This window comes from Pygoscelis adeliae, unplaced genomic scaffold, assembly GCF_000699105.1.
Source record: "Pygoscelis adeliae isolate BGI_AS28 unplaced genomic scaffold, ASM69910v1 Scaffold4, whole genome shotgun sequence".
Lineage (NCBI taxonomy): Eukaryota > Metazoa > Chordata > Aves > Sphenisciformes > Spheniscidae > Pygoscelis > Pygoscelis adeliae.
The window spans coordinates 11,863,017-11,878,960 of record NW_008824986.1 but is presented as its reverse complement, the minus strand read 5'-3'; positions in this window follow the sequence as shown (position 1 = coordinate 11,878,960).

Below are 15,944 nucleotides of genomic sequence, written 5' to 3'. Positions count from 1 at the left end.
ATTTCAGGAGAAGAAAGAGGAATACAGTCCTGATTCAGGCCTAGTTTCCTCCATTTCCCAAAAAAACACAGTTTAAGAGTCAATGCTAGTATTATTCTCACAAATTTGCAAGTTGCTAATGTAAAACACTTATTTAAGATATATTTATCCTCCCCTAATTTGTCAGTTGACTTGTATCAAAGTGCAATATATAACACCCTTCTGGGCAAGTTCTGCTGGTCTGCAGGAGTATTTTCTTACACTGCTTCAGCATTTTCATAGCTCATCCAGGCAGTGACAGTCTGCACAGGTAATCGCACCCCTGCATGCATACATTACTGTGATCTGCTCCCCAAGGCATGCTCTGATATCAGATAAATTACTTCATTGTCGAATAGAAGCGTTGCCTCCTACGGAAAACAGTCTCTCCAACTACAGTACAGAGTTTGCAGTAATAACAATTTGAAATATTGTACAACGATGATGTTCTTTGATCAAATTTTGTTGATCGAGATAAGCAATAACCATTTCAGCCGTAGCCTAATGGAGAGGATCTAATGATTTAGTGTAAAAGGCTGGCAGCCTTTTTGGAGAAACGGGTAGGTTATCCAAGAGCTACCAGTCACCCAAGCCAACTGGCACCCTTCTCCCTTCCAGACTCAACACAAAGCAATCACTCAGTCAGTCACCCGATTTGGATAACGGCCCTTGCCACCTCTCCTGGCAAAGCATTCAAGGGCCTGATCCAAACCCCAGTCAGACCCACAGGTCTCTCCCCAGCTCTAACCCTGCCTGACCAGGCTTGGCTGGTGCATCCCTTACCGAATCCCCCGTTTTCTGCAAAGACCTAACCAACACACACCAGTGCTGACACAATTCCAGATCTCTGCTCCACTGGCTGGGTGAAGTCATCTCAAAACAAGGTCAGAGAGGAAAATGTCACCTTTCAAATGAAAGGAGGTTTCCGTAGCACATTATCACATAATGTAAACAACAATGACACTGGAGATAGCAAAAGTTTGAAGCTGTATTATAAACTTTCTTCCATCCCCCCTGCCTAGGAATAAGTCATCCAAACAAGCCCTAGCAGTTTTGACTGCTCAAGAAACTTTATGGCTGAGAGCTGCACAGAAGATTTACTGTTAGGTCCCCCTTTTCCCCTAAAGCTTGCACTAAACTAGAAATTCACAATTGTTTAATGGAGGACAGCATACTCGCTTTTTTTTTTTTATTCCTCCTTCTCATGAGAAAACTTGTTTTATAGTTCTTGTGAAAGAATTTGTGGTGTCTGATTACAACATGGAGCTATAAATCCAAGTCTTAAAAGAAAAAAAACCAAACCTAGCGTCTCTCTCCCTTTTTTTGTGCTCAGCAGTAACACACTTGTTTTAATGAGCCAACCGTCTAGATATGAGAACATGACTGCTGAGAGAGAGAAGATAAGACAAAACACCCTGCTGCATCCCTGACGTCATGATGGATGCTGTTCTAACAAAGCACGTAGCTGATACTCAGAGTTGCTTATAAGCTCTAGGCCAGCTAGTTTCCGCTTATGAAACAGCCTGAAAAATGAAGCCAAAAGCAGGTCCTGATGCACTAAGGTACTTCAGAAGATATGTAATTTCAAGTGCACTGACTTCATTGCTCAGAAATTTAATTATGGAATTACAATAATCTCTTATTCAATAATTCCCTTACTCTATGAAAACAGTACAGGAGAAATAACTGTTTCTGTACTGACTTAAGTAGAAGACAACACCGTAGGAAATGCAACCACCAATTTTAGAGGAACAGGTGTAAAGATAAATAAAATCTATGTGAGTAAATGGCTCTAACCCATCTGGTCTCACAACCCAGAACCTTTTAAACCTAATGATAGACTTACAACCATTGGGATGTTCCTGAAGTCGATCTACGCACAGTCCTTCATCTGAACATGTCATCCCACAACCTACATCTCTCATGGTCTACTCACTCCTCAGGCTCTTCACACTCCTTTCCCTTCTCCAGTTGCTAAGACTGCACAAGCTGCAAGCATGTGAGGCTGTTTATTAAATCTGCATTTTGCAGTGGCTGCAAATACAGAGCTAGTTTGACTGTCATTGCCATCTCAAGGCAATCCAGTAACTCAAGAATATTTGCTTAAGATATGTGTGCTGTCTGTTGGATTGTTTTCAAGTATCACAATTTTCATTATATTCTGCCTCCCTAGTTGATGAGATATAGCGAGAATGTTACAGGAGGTATTTAACTACTGTTGAAATGCAAGTCTACAGGCTACAAGAAAACACCAGCAGGTACAGACCCTTCTGTCACAGGCAAACTTTTGTAGTCAGCACATTTTCACAGAGACCAACAAAAAGCCAGTAAGTGACTAAGGGAATGGGACCAATATTTAAACACAACCCAGTATGCCCATCGTTTCTGTTTTGCTTTCCTAGACGAACACGCTTTTTTTCTAGTAGCCAAAATAAGACTTAGCAAGAATGGACTTGAAAAAAATAAATCCCTCCCTACTTCAAGTCATAAAAAAGAAACTCTGAAAAGTAAATAAGTGCTGTATCTAGGATGATGGAAGGACAAAAGGCAGGAGGCAACCTCTACCAACTATATCACTTAAAAAAAAATCAACCAAGGAAATTTTCCAAACCCAGAAAAACAAGAATACCACTTTCAAACCTTCTTTTTGAAAGTTTTCTAGACACTAGTCCATTGAACTTCCCAGAAGCCCTGCACTGGAACATAGGTTGACCTAACTGAGTGTGTATGTGATACTACACACACAGGTGTGCCCTGCAGCCTTCCTCTTCCTCCCTGCAACATTGCCATTTTTGTTGAATGCTGATTTGTGAGAGTTATGGCTACTATTTTACAGCAAATTATTCTTCTGAAGATGTATGACCAAAGGATATAGATCAAAAAACTATGATGCAAAGACTTGCCACACCACATATTCCTACTAGTATAATATTTTCTCTTTCTTCATTTTTTCCCCAAAGAAGTGCGCAGGAATGTCAGAGGGAGATTTTAATCAAATGAATGTTCAATGTCTTGCAAAATATTTTTCTGTACTAGGAGAGAAATAAAAGAAAAAAGTACTGCTGTACCCATAGCAGACAGGACTGCACAAGGAAGAAGGTGGCCAATACCTACAGATCTGCTTTGGGATTTCCCCCCCCTTCATTTTTCACTGAATAAAATGCTTCAATTTCAGTTCAAAATATTTCAGCTTGGCTTCTGAAAACTTTAAAACGTCAGTTTTCCTTTTTCCAGTTTCAGGGGTTTTTTTTTTTCCTCCTCTCTTCCATTATTACTTTCCCTCTCCAGAAAGGATGAAGTAGTACAAGATACTAGAAATACAAGGAAGTCCACCTTTTTTTTTTCTGTAAGATTTTTTTTAGTTTAAAAAATTAACAAATATTAAGATGGTATAAAAAATGGGATTGAAGAGACCTGCTTTTAACACTTAATCTCTAATTTAGAGCATTTTTAAAAGTCAAGTACATTATATGTAGATACCTTTGAGGAAGATACATTCTCTCAAATAGCATCCACAGGATAACCAAAAAAAGTATTCAAACTGATTATTTTAGTCAATGAAGTTTTCATTCAGGTCTAAATAGCACAGAGGTCTTGGGGGAACAACTTGCTTATTTTTCCATTCATTGTGACAAATGCTTGACTACATCATGGTTCTCACTGTTGATACTAATGATTTATGGTTCAGATTCATATACTACTGCTTTAGAAACAATGGGGCTGACCTTTTCAGTTAAGTATCAACAAAATAGTGATGCTTATTTATTTAACAGAAAAACAGCCTTGTCTCAAAGTTGCTTTGCTCAAGATAGAACGAGATGTCAGCAATGGTTCACAAACTGCATTTAAATTAAAAAATCAGAGTTAAAATTTAAATCTAAACCAAGGCTTGAGTTTTATTCAGAGAAAGAATAAAACTCTAAATTGTTTCTAAGACACTTCTACTAAATCAGAGCTCTTCCAAGATCAGCTTTTATATTGAGTTTTCAGCAGCCTCCAAATAGGACTCCAATGATATTTACCTGGGACTCTGAACCAAAATCACAAATAACTTTTCAATTTCACCATTCAAGATTGGATCCTTGTGAAATTTAAAGGAATTCTAAAATGAGGTCTCATATGTAGTGTCTGTACGCAATTTGGTCTTAGGTTTGTTGTTTTGTTTTTTTTTTTTAAAAGCAGCAGCAAGGGGACACAAAACATATGTATGATTTTATTTTGAATTCAAACATTTTTTATCATGTTTTCTTTGATACCTTGGAACTATATTCAGAATGCAGCAGAAAATGAAGAGTCATATGCCAAAAACAAGTAGAGGCTGAGATTGCAGGTATGGATAATCCCACAGGGCTTTGAAGGGCAGCAAGATGTTCAGAACAGAGATTCAGCATTTTGAAAAAAGAGCAACTCTAGTAAGTAATACAGCAATAGGCTTCTATCTTCTCAAAGATGAGCCGTTAGAGGAGGCATGCACATACATGTGAGAGTTTGGATCCACATCCAGATCAGGCTTTTTACCATTGCCCATACATAGGAGTGGCTAACGATATGCACAATGGTGCTGTGTCTCACACCTGCAAGATCAGAATCCTTAAGCATTGTATTTTGCTTTTACCTTCCCCACACACACCCTATATACACACACACACTCTCTCTCACTAGATCTGGACTACCTAGGTAGCCTCCCAAGCCAGCCATGTATGAAGTTAACCTTTCCGTATTAATAGATTTAGCATTAACTAAAATAAAGTCTAGAACTTTTTAAGAAAATCCTAGTAGTTAAAGAAAAAGAGGTTTGCAAAGAAATGAGAATTAATTATCCAAGGAGCCAGGGCTAATGTCACTTTTGAAAATGTTATAAAGAAAGAAGAAACATTGCAGACTGGGAAAAACCAGCATGCCTGTTAGGAAAGGAAACTGTTAAAGTAAACAAGATTATCTCATTACAAAAGTATTTAAACAATGGTTAGTTTCAGTTTAGCTGCTGAACTTTTAAAAGACTGGATGTACTCATAACACAAGGTGTACCAGCCTTAAAAAGCCATCCATCAAGCAAGGCAAGCTCAATGTTTTTGCATTTGCTAGCTGAGCTTTTTGATTTCGGCTGCACAATTTCGAATCAGAAAGCGTCATAACTCTGGGTTTAGCCTGGATCTGCAGCCTTTAAAGTGGAGTATAACTTCCTGCATCCCACCACTACCATCCCCCGCACCTTTCATAATATACACTTCACTTTTACTTGCAACTGCTTAAATACGCTGCAGCATGCATTTCTGGCTCCCAAGGAAAACATTAGGGAGTGGGTGTGCTTCCTTAAGATTGTATTGTGCTTAAAGATAAGCCAAACAGAAAACAAAGGGCACATTATAAGCAACTGGAATAGCAGCTTCTGAGGTTTCCAACACTTACATAAGTTTAAAGTCAAGTGGATATTAATGGCAAACAGCCACTTTCTTGATTAACAACTGTACCATTGCTTTTTACTGGATGAATTGGGAGAGGACAGACCTTATTGATAATGATGCATTTGGCCAAGGCTATGCTTGTGATGTTAAGCAGTGAGGTGAAAGTCAGTAATACTGTAGTGCACATCTACTGTGGGAAATACAACCTAGGATACAGATATACAGGTAAATTTACCTAGGTAAATGGGATACCAGATTTGTTACTTTCCAATGCATATCAAAGCTCCACAAAGCCTTCCAAGAAACTGGTCCATTGGAGTGGAACATTAGGTAGGTGAGATGTGTTAGGCAGGACACGCTCTAAATGGGAGCATGTCATGTATTTACCTATGTTGCATAAAGTCTTCCATTGTAAAGGATTCTAACAATTCTAACATTCTCTGATGTTTGCAAAAATCTTCTGACACTTGGCAAGCAGAGCATCTTTGAGTTAGAAAAAGACCTTTTCTTTGTCTCATCAAATTCTTTTCGGTTCATGTTGATATGAAATTGTTAAAAATCTCCATTTCTTTCTCTAGCCTGCCAAAATAGCAATTAAATGCAAAAGGTGGCTGATTAAAGTCTCAAAGCAACACAAAGTTTGGCATGATTTTAACTTTAAGTGATAGACTCTGCAAGTTAAACCGTTTGTTTTAAATTCCGTTATCTGGAACATACTACCTAAGAACAGCTTGTAACGCACAGGGTAGATTAAAAGCAATGGTTTGTAAGAGAAGAGAACTGTACACCTAAGACGACTACATTCAGATCTGTTTTATTCTGAAAAAGGAAGAAGAAAGTATAATGAAGTAGTTCTCAGAACCTTACTTTACTATGAGAATGTGTAGAATAACTTGCCATCAGCTGAATACTTGCTTGTTGAGACAGCATAGAAATTAAGGGTAGTATGGCTCTACAGGGCTATTTGGCAAGGAGTAAGTATACTAGCCCTAACAGAAAAGGTAGGGTTTTACCGCATTATTTTTTTCCCCAGTAAAGAAGTTTGGACAATGCTAGAATTGCCGCTCTGAGCTATCTACTAGCTAGTCAAGGTGAAAATACCAGAACTGACCTCTGGAGAGATTCTGTCAAAGCTATCCCCAAGTCAATGTTAGCACTGCAAATGATGTAGCATTTGTCTAGTGACAGCAACAAATCAAGCAAGGATAGATGTAGGGATTTCTAGAATTACTACAGAAATACTTCCCCTGAAGCACTCATCTAGCGAGTAACACCTCCAGAGTTTTAGGGTCTCCTGATCCACACTTGAGTTACACCTCTTCTGGGAGCTCAGAACTCATTTGTAAATTTAGATCCACACACCTCCATGGATCAGGAGCAATAAGACCACGAACATCTCTTTGCATGAACCAGGTATAAGAAATTACACAAAAGCCAAGAAAGTCATTCATTGGCCTTTGCTTTAAAAAAATTCACATATATTAGCAGCGACAAGATATGAAAACCCCACGGTCATATGCTCCAGAGCAACTGTACTGCTCTGGGTTCAAATACAATGTGGCAAAGGATGAGAAGCAAAGCTAGCCCACAAACTGACTCTTATATTTATGTTATGTGCTATCTTAATCCAAACCAGAATAGAGATAAATCTTCTGGTCTGGGACGTTTTCTTTTTAGTAACAGTTCACAAATGCAGACCACAAAGAAGGACAAAGTGGGGAAGAATACAAAAGCAGTCAAATAATTTGGTTACATACCTTACGAGTGCTCAAAGTACATTTTAGATCCTGTAATTCAGGTAATTAAGCGTCAGATGATCCATATGGACTCTGCTTTGGCCATATTACAGGGATAATATTGTCAAAAGAATGATTGAGAACAACTGGCACAGTGTAATACATTGATCTTTGCAGCCTGCCAATACCCAGAAGTGGGGAAAAGACCCAAAAATGCACATTTAAAATAAATGGCATAGGAAACCTAAAAATGGAATGGATTTAACTGCATTAGAAGGAAAAACATTTTTTATAACCTATGTTTCAAATGTCTGCTAGACTGAGACAAAAACTGACTTTGAGAAGCAAGATATCACGGAGAATACAGGAAGGAAAGTACTAGGATTAGAAGCAAACCACTTTTTCCTAACTCTACAAAACTGGTTTGTGTCCAAACATTTATCATGGGCAATCTAAGAAGAACCTTTCTTGCCACTATACACCAACTCTCCTACAAAGTCAAAATCATTGACACAATAAAGGATGTTGGATCTATCATTTTTAGCAGGAAATCCTAAAGAAAATACACCTATGTAAAGCTCAGCATTTAGATTTGGTTGGGTTTTGAGCTTCTTATGACATAACTAACTTGGTTCTTTCACATCTGGAAATCTTTCTAATTTCACCCTTTTATATGACCTCCCATACTTCTAATTCTAAAAAGTGTTTGGTATTTTTTCTTAAAGCAGCAATGTTTAGAGTGATCATATGAGAACTTCAGGCTTAGAAGAAAAGGTTACTGCTCATTGTTAAAAAAAGCCTTGTAAACATAAACTCTAAAGGTCCAAACCCCAGAAGTTCAATAAAAAAGATTTCAGATTTTAGCTGGTCTAGCACCTGGCTAAATATTAGAGATAGGGAGGACAGGCACAATGTTTTATATATTCAGGCTTAGCAATACTGAGCTGCAGACTTCATTTTTATTCTCAGAGCAGATAACATTTCAGTTTTAACTTTGACACTGCACACTTTAGATCCTCATCAAGCCATAATGTAGTGACCTTGAAAAATAAATAATGCCCTTTCAATAAGTACTCCTACTGAAAATATATAAGAATTGAAATTATAAAGCAATTAAATATTTAAATCTAGTGTTCTGGGATTGTTTTGGCATTGGGCTTGTATCAGTTACAATTGCTCTGAGTTACTGAAAAATCTGGATTAGAGATGGGATGTGGAAGAAAATTCTGGTTTGCAAACAAAAGCCACACCAGGATGTGCCACGGCTTGAAAATACCTAAGAAAAATGTCCAAAACTTACCTTGAAAGACAATGGAGATCTATCTGTCATAGAAAAAGGCTGAAAACCGTTGGTCAGCTTGCTACATGCAGCTCATCCAACTCTCACTCTGCTTCCCTTTATATTTTCATGCACCACAAGCATCAGTCTAGACCCCAGAAACACTATTCTGAGCCTTTCCAGTTCCCCCCGGAGGGACAGTCAGAGCCCCATCTCCTCCAGGAGATACATGGACAAGTTTCTGTCAGTTCTCCTAACAAGCCTGGTCAGATTTGGCAGAGATTTTTAAAGGCGTGGCATATGTGCACATCTTCTGTGGAGAAAAGGTTCTTCATTCAAAGCTTGCTACCTCTTCTTCCTCTCTTCAATTACCTGCACATAGCTTTAACTTATGGTCTATGTGCTCTTTGCACATTTCCTCTGCTAAAAAAAACAAAACAAACCAACAAACAAACAACAAAACACACCAAAAGAAACCCACACCCAACAAAACTACCACTTTTATGGCCATAAGCCATAAAAGGTCTTAAACTAATCATGAGACTTGTATTAAAAGCAGCAGTCTGGTACCTAGATTCCTGGTTTCTAGGGTCCTATGATGCATAGTATAGCCATAAGCTACATTTGGTTTGCAATATTGTCTTATTTCATAGAACAAAGACTGAATATACCTTCGTGTGTCTTGATACAGGGGTTTCATTTAGCTACGTATTTATTTCTCTTCCCAGCGTAGCACAGAAGCAGTGAAAAGTAGATACAAGGATTAAACTCGCAGTATGGAAGGGAAAGTTTGAAGCAAGATCACTCAGGAGAGACTTTCAGGAAGCATAAAGCAATGATCAAAGTACATAACTTCCTCAAGACTTGGTTTGTTAATGTTATTACAGGTTGGTGAACACAAGGTATTAAAAACAAACGGATCCTTTAGGCATGTGAACCGATTCCAGGCAGAATGATCCAGCCTCTGCACATGGCAGGCTTCACAGCTCCACATTGCTGCTTCTCCCACGTGAACAACTCCAGTCTGTCTTTGTACCCTCCTCCTTAATTGTCATTCCAAATGTTTTAAGGCTTTATGGGAGTAGGATGGCATCTCTTATTTTAACTTCCTCCACATCAAGGATCAGGCTTTTGGATACAGAAAATAGCAAGTTATAGACTTTTGGGAAAAGCCACTGAGAATGGGTTTTTTATAGACAGCAGTGGTGATTTCTGTACATAAACCTGAGCAGCTTACGCTTGCTCTTCTCAGCTTCCCTCACATGCATGCCTGCAGAAGTCCCCATCCCCATGCTTAGCTTTTCAAGGAGCGATGAGAAGGAAAGGAGAAACAATTACAATTGCAAATCCCCTTTGAGGAAGAATTTTAAGAATTTAGGCAAATATTCATTAGAAACAAGCCAGAGAGTTTAATTTGCTTCATCCGTTGGGAAGAAGGGGAAGTGAGGTCTCAACAGTTCCTGAACTTTAAAAAAAAAAAAAAAAAAAAGAGAGAGACCTGAAAGACATGGGTTCAAAAATAGCTCACATATTTTTCTATTTGCCTATAGTAAGTACAGACCACAAGGGCAAGTTGAAACCCTGCTTTTTATTTGCCCAATTATTAAAGTGAGGCCAAAATTCTCTCTCTCCAAAGTGAATAAACTTAAGCCATAAGTAAAGTTCTGCTTAAATATTGACACAGAACAGTATATTCTCTACTACCCACTGTTTTGTTAGCAATTAAAGTATTAGATAACAAGGCACATGTACACAGCTGGATGAAGAAACCTCAAATTTCTGAACAGTGTCCCAGTTTCAAGAGTCGGCATGGAGTCAAAATGACCTTTATCTTGCCAGTGTTAACAAATTTAGATTAAGTACACAGATACCAAATTCCTTGCATGATTTATCGACTATGTAATGTTAATTTTTGTACCCATACAATTTGTACAGTCTCATTTTACTAGGTACTGTATGGAGCAACATGTCAAGCATATGATAATATTGAAGATGAATAGGGTTGTTGGTTTTTTTCCTGGTTTGTTTCTCCCCAAAAATAACCTGTGAATGCCCTGGTAGTTGGAAAAAGCACACGTTTCACCTTGCAGATCAAATCAGCAGAGGACTCAACCAAGATGTTGCAGAGTAGACAAATTTGAGCTCTGGAGCAAGTGCACTGTTGTGAGCAGGACAGAGTGGGAGCCCACATGGGAACAAGGACCTGCCTGCCTGATGCTGCCTGCAGGCTGAGGCCTCAGTCCATGGGCAATTTTAGGAGAGAGAAAGAGATGACAGATGGGAACAGTAAGTTTCATTCTGTAAGTGAGAAAGGAATGAGAAGGCTAACATTCAAAACACTGATCTGGCCTGCTTTATTTAAAGCAGTGCAAGACACAAAGGAATAGGCACCAAGATGTAGGTAAAAGTGAAAGTATTACTCTAACTTTCCTATGTTTAAACCTGTTGTTAGAAGTCCTGCTATACCATCAAATTTCAAAACAAATGTATCTATTTCCAGATGACCACTAGTAGTACTTCAATTATATGTGTGTTTGAGTATGTTTATTTACATCTTTATATTCAATGTTCTGAAATAATTTTATTTTCATTAGTAGGTTTAGTCTGGCAATGAGGATGTAACATCAGTTTTCCTCCAAAAACAAAGCTATTTTAAAAGGTTTCTACTTTCACACCCTCCACACGCACCTATCATCTCTACATTGCTGTTCATTGCCCATCACTTGCACCAGTGCAGCAATTTGTGATGCTCTGCTAGAATTGTATTAGTGAAGTGATAAAGTTATAAAACTGAAAACAAAAATGTAGGTGCAACCATTGTACTGACCTATCCTTGTAGAAGATTCTCAAAGAGCCCTAGCGAGGAATTAGGTGATTGAACACCACTCGACGTAAAAGGAACCATTTGTCAGCTGATCTGGTGCCTCACTACCGCATAAAAAACCCCAGTATTTCAGAATAATTCATTTGAGCCTCTCAGCTTTAAAGTATTTGAGAATCAACATCAGTATGTAGCAACACACTGAAGCTCTATTTCATGGGATATTACTCTCAAAGAGCAGCAGCAAAGCTGTAGTTAAGAGTCACATATTTAACCATACTCACAATGATAAGGGGAGGCGGTCATAAATAATGCTTATGTCCTGGTAAAAATGAGGTTCTTAAATAAGGTTCTTCCAGTAGTATTGCTAGCTTTTTTTACATGCTGGAACATGCTGCGTCTCCGACTCCTTTCTTTGAAAACTCAGAATAATTATTTTTAAAATTAACCAAACACAGGTTTGTATAAGATAAATCATTGAAGTATACAATTCCCTGAATACAGCTGTGAGGTCAGGAGGTCAGACACATGCTCCCTCTCACTTCCCCAGCTATATATTGATATATCATTAGCAAATTACACACTGAAAGGAACACATATGATGGCTTTACAATTGTCAGTTGAGCATTTCACCAGAATTGTTGGCTTTAGTAAGTTTGCTCAAACCTAAGGATATGACGAGAAGCTCAGAGACTTGCTTAACATGCTTGTGGGGCGCATATACCCCTAACCTATGGAATGGGGTTTAGGCAACAGGATGACTTACTGCATGGGCTTTGCTGCCTGCAGCAGAAATGCCCGGTCCTCCAGGGAACATAAATTTGCCATTCTTGTTTTCCTATCCATTTGTCACAGCAAAGAATGAATTCTCACTCCTCCCAGTGCAATTCAGTCACCTGGTCTGACTGTGGTGTATTGGGGTAGCTACAATAAATTTGGAAGCATTCGTTTAATTTTCTGAACACTTAAAAATATATAGTTTGTGAGAAAGATCCACCACAAAGCAGGCACTTACAGGTTGCAGTCCTATTTAACAGCAAATATTCATTCATCTAGCCTGTGTTTCATGAGGCAGCAGAACACACACACACACAGAAGGAAAAAAAAAAAAAAAAGAAAAATCAGTAACCAAATGTAACATAGCGCAGGATCAAAAACAGGTTTGTTCAAGACATCACTAAATTTGGATTTCTAATGAGGAATGCACCTTGCAGCCAGGGAGGGCTGAGAGGGCATTTGAAAGGGGCACTAAAAATGCACGGTGCATTACAGGACCAGAGACATGCTCTGCTTCTGCCTCCCCAGGAGTCCCGAGGCTCAGGGCAGCCTTTCTGAGGCTTGGTCACCCTTAATCTTTGTCAATACGGCAGCAATGGTTATTTCATTTAATTATGAACATCAAAGAGCTACAAGGGTAGGCAGAGAGGCTCTTTTAAGGCCCTATGTGAGCTCATTTTTGGAAAAGTGCCCCATTCTGGGATACAGGACTGAACGCTGTTTTGACCTCCCGTTAGCTCCTCACATGGTAACGAGTCTGAAAACAACTTTTCTTCCCTTGTCACCAATGCAGGGGGACCTGCAAAGCAGCAGAGCTTTTCCATCACAGGCCACGTGCTGTGGCTAGCTGTTCCCAACTGTGGAGGCTCCAGTCTGGCTTAGACAAGTTTTCTTTACAATGAGTAAGCAGCCGTGCTCAGGAGGCAGCGGGAGATGGCTGCCAGGGAAGGGCTGACTCCCGCTCCAGCTCAGCCAGCCCTCCGGCAGCTGCCGGCCCTGGTGCAGGGGCAGGCTCCTTAAGCACTTCGCAAAAGTGCAGCCAACAAAGTTGTTTGCAGATATGTGCTATACCAGCACGTCCCAACACTTCCTATCCCCGTGCCTCCTCCCTAGCCAGCACTGCACAGTATAGGAGCTGTAATGATCACCCAAAAGAACAAAATTAGAGAAAAATTCAGCTACTTTCCGGCTCAGTATAAAGTGCTCTGCTCATACACAGTGCTGCGTGACCATGGCTGTAAAAAGCCGAGCTCGGCCTTTGCACTCTGTCCCAGCAGGGCTAGCCTTGAGCCAGCGCTGCAGAAAGCCGTGGCAATGCAGCAGCGGGGCCAGTTCATTGCACTGGCACAGTGAACACTGAATTTCCCCCCCGAGATGCTGTGCAAATGGGAATATTCAATACAAAGGGTTTGACTCTGCTCTCACTCTTCCCAGTGTAAATCAATAGTAATTTTGTTGGAATATAATGAACCATTAAAGTAAGGATCAGGCTGGCAGGATATACGCAACAGAAATAAAATGTAACACGACTCTTGAAATTAAATATTGGCTACCATTTATAATTGCATGACAGCTCATCTTTGGATGGCTTGTTGAGCTCTAGGCACGCTAACCTGTGAAAACAAATATTTGTATGTATTCCTAAAAGCAAGTCATGGCATTAGGTGTAAGCCTGTAACAAAATGCAGCCATAAATAAAAAAGAGTGATAAAATCTGACTTAGCAAAGAAACAGGTCCAAAAAATGCCTGATTAGCAGTAAATTCTGAACAGCTTGAATGATACATGTCTGGTGACACCAACATTTACAAACTTATCCCTTAGAAATAGATCAGATGAACTGTTCTCCAAGATAATTTGCTGCCTGTGCATCATGATTTCACAGAACAGCTTGGTGACTAAACTATAGCTACTGTGGTTGCAGATATATACAAACTGCACGGAAGCCACAGTGGCCAGCCATCAGTGACTATCACAATTTAACATTCAATTTTTCTTCAGCAGATGTTAAAGGAATAAACTGATAGGAGCTTAGAAACATAATAGTATTGCTACATAAGAAGAAAAGACCACCTATACTTCCACAGCTTTCTTAAGAAAATACATAAGTTTACATAGCTTGCTTAAGTTTTCATTAAAGAGAAAGACTTTGGAGGAGAGGGTTTTGTCACTTCACCAATACAAATACATAAAGTTATCAAACATTGTGATTTTTACCATTCAAATCCCAGAGTACATATTTTCCAACTTTGGGCCTCAGTAACATCTCACACTTCACAGAAATAGATACTTTCCTGCAATGCTTCAAGGGTCCTTTCCAAAAAGGCTCCGCGATGCCCAGCTACTTGGTACCCAGAACAAACCCTCGGCCAAGCACCTACTTAGTACTGACAAAGTGACGTGGGATGGAGGGGCATCGCGGCGCTGGGCCAGCAGCCCAGTGGAAAGGGCACCCTATGCAAAGGGAGACAAGGTCTGGAGATTCAAGACAACTTTCCTGAGGACACAGAGACACGCAGCACACTCACGCAAGGGTCTGGGGACTGGCGGGTGCACTCACCTTCGGAGAAGTCTGGACATGGCCACAGTGTGGAGCAGAGCCCTTCCCAGGGCAGACGTGAGTGAGAGAGGGGTCCATAGTCCCACAGCTCTCTCCTCCAAGTAACCTCTCCAGCCTGGGGCTCTGCTTGCACCCCTGCCGCTCAGCAGCCAGCGTGTGCCAGAGAAGGGCAATAGCTGCCCTGCTCTTCCAGCCCAGAGTCCAAAGCTGTCCCACTGTTAAAGGGAAGAAAACAAACACAACTGATCAGCTCAAGGAGTGAGCACAGGGGTCACAGGACAGAGGTTGGAGTGACCCCCAGGAAATGGAGGTCCTTGCTGCTAGCTGAGGACCAACAGCTATGGGCCATGGCAGGTCATACCTCTTGCTCAGCTGGCCTTTATTTCATTTTCCCAACAGCAATGTAGCTTCATCAGGCAGGTGGAGAGACTCCACACACACACTGCCATGTCCTCCTCAGGGTATGAGACACAGGTATGCATCCACCCCAACCCACAGACAGGTAAGCCCAGCTCCCCTGTGTGCCCCAGCCCCCTGCAAGGTAGCCCGACCAGAGAGGCACTCCTGAGCAAGGAGGCACCAGCTGCAGCACTTGTGCAAGTACCTCATCACACAACTCCATCCACCTGCTCGGGGTTACAGCCAAACCCCCCCAGGGAGGTGCACACAATCACACAACTGCAATTCTGCCGGAGCACCTCAGCTTCAAAGTCCTGCTTTGGGCATCTCACAGCCAACTTTGGGATGTGAAATATCAAATAATTGGGGTTACCATAATGTTAGATGGAGAGTGAGATCTACTGACTGACAGTTATCCAGAATTACAGTAATTATTGTGACAGTTATAATAATATGTTGCAACAAAAATTTAAAATAGCTTTTATTTATTCTTTATTTTATAATTTATAAGAAAGCAGCAAAGTGCTTCTTCTGAATAATAAATGAAGTAAAATAGTAGATTTCTCTGCTGCTTTCTGTCATTTCAAATTTGTCTTTCAGAACAATAGTAAAGTATCAGCAAAGCAACACAGAAAAATGAAAGACTCCCCAACACCTAAATATTCCTGATTTCTCAATAGACAATACTAAAGATACTATTAACAAGCATTCATTCTCAAAGCCACATCATTTTGCTTTCAGCAAATACTTTTGGTATTTAGATTGCTTTGGAGCAGCATGCTGGGCAGGTGTTTCTCATTTGACTAATTGTAATTAAGGTAACAACAGCTTTAGCCTGGGAAAGACATGCGCAAATGGGACAAAAATCTAATAAGGAGGTCAAATAAAGGGGTATGGCAAGGAGTTCACAAAATTGCTTGTAACAGTGGTTTAAAGCTCATATGGGGAAT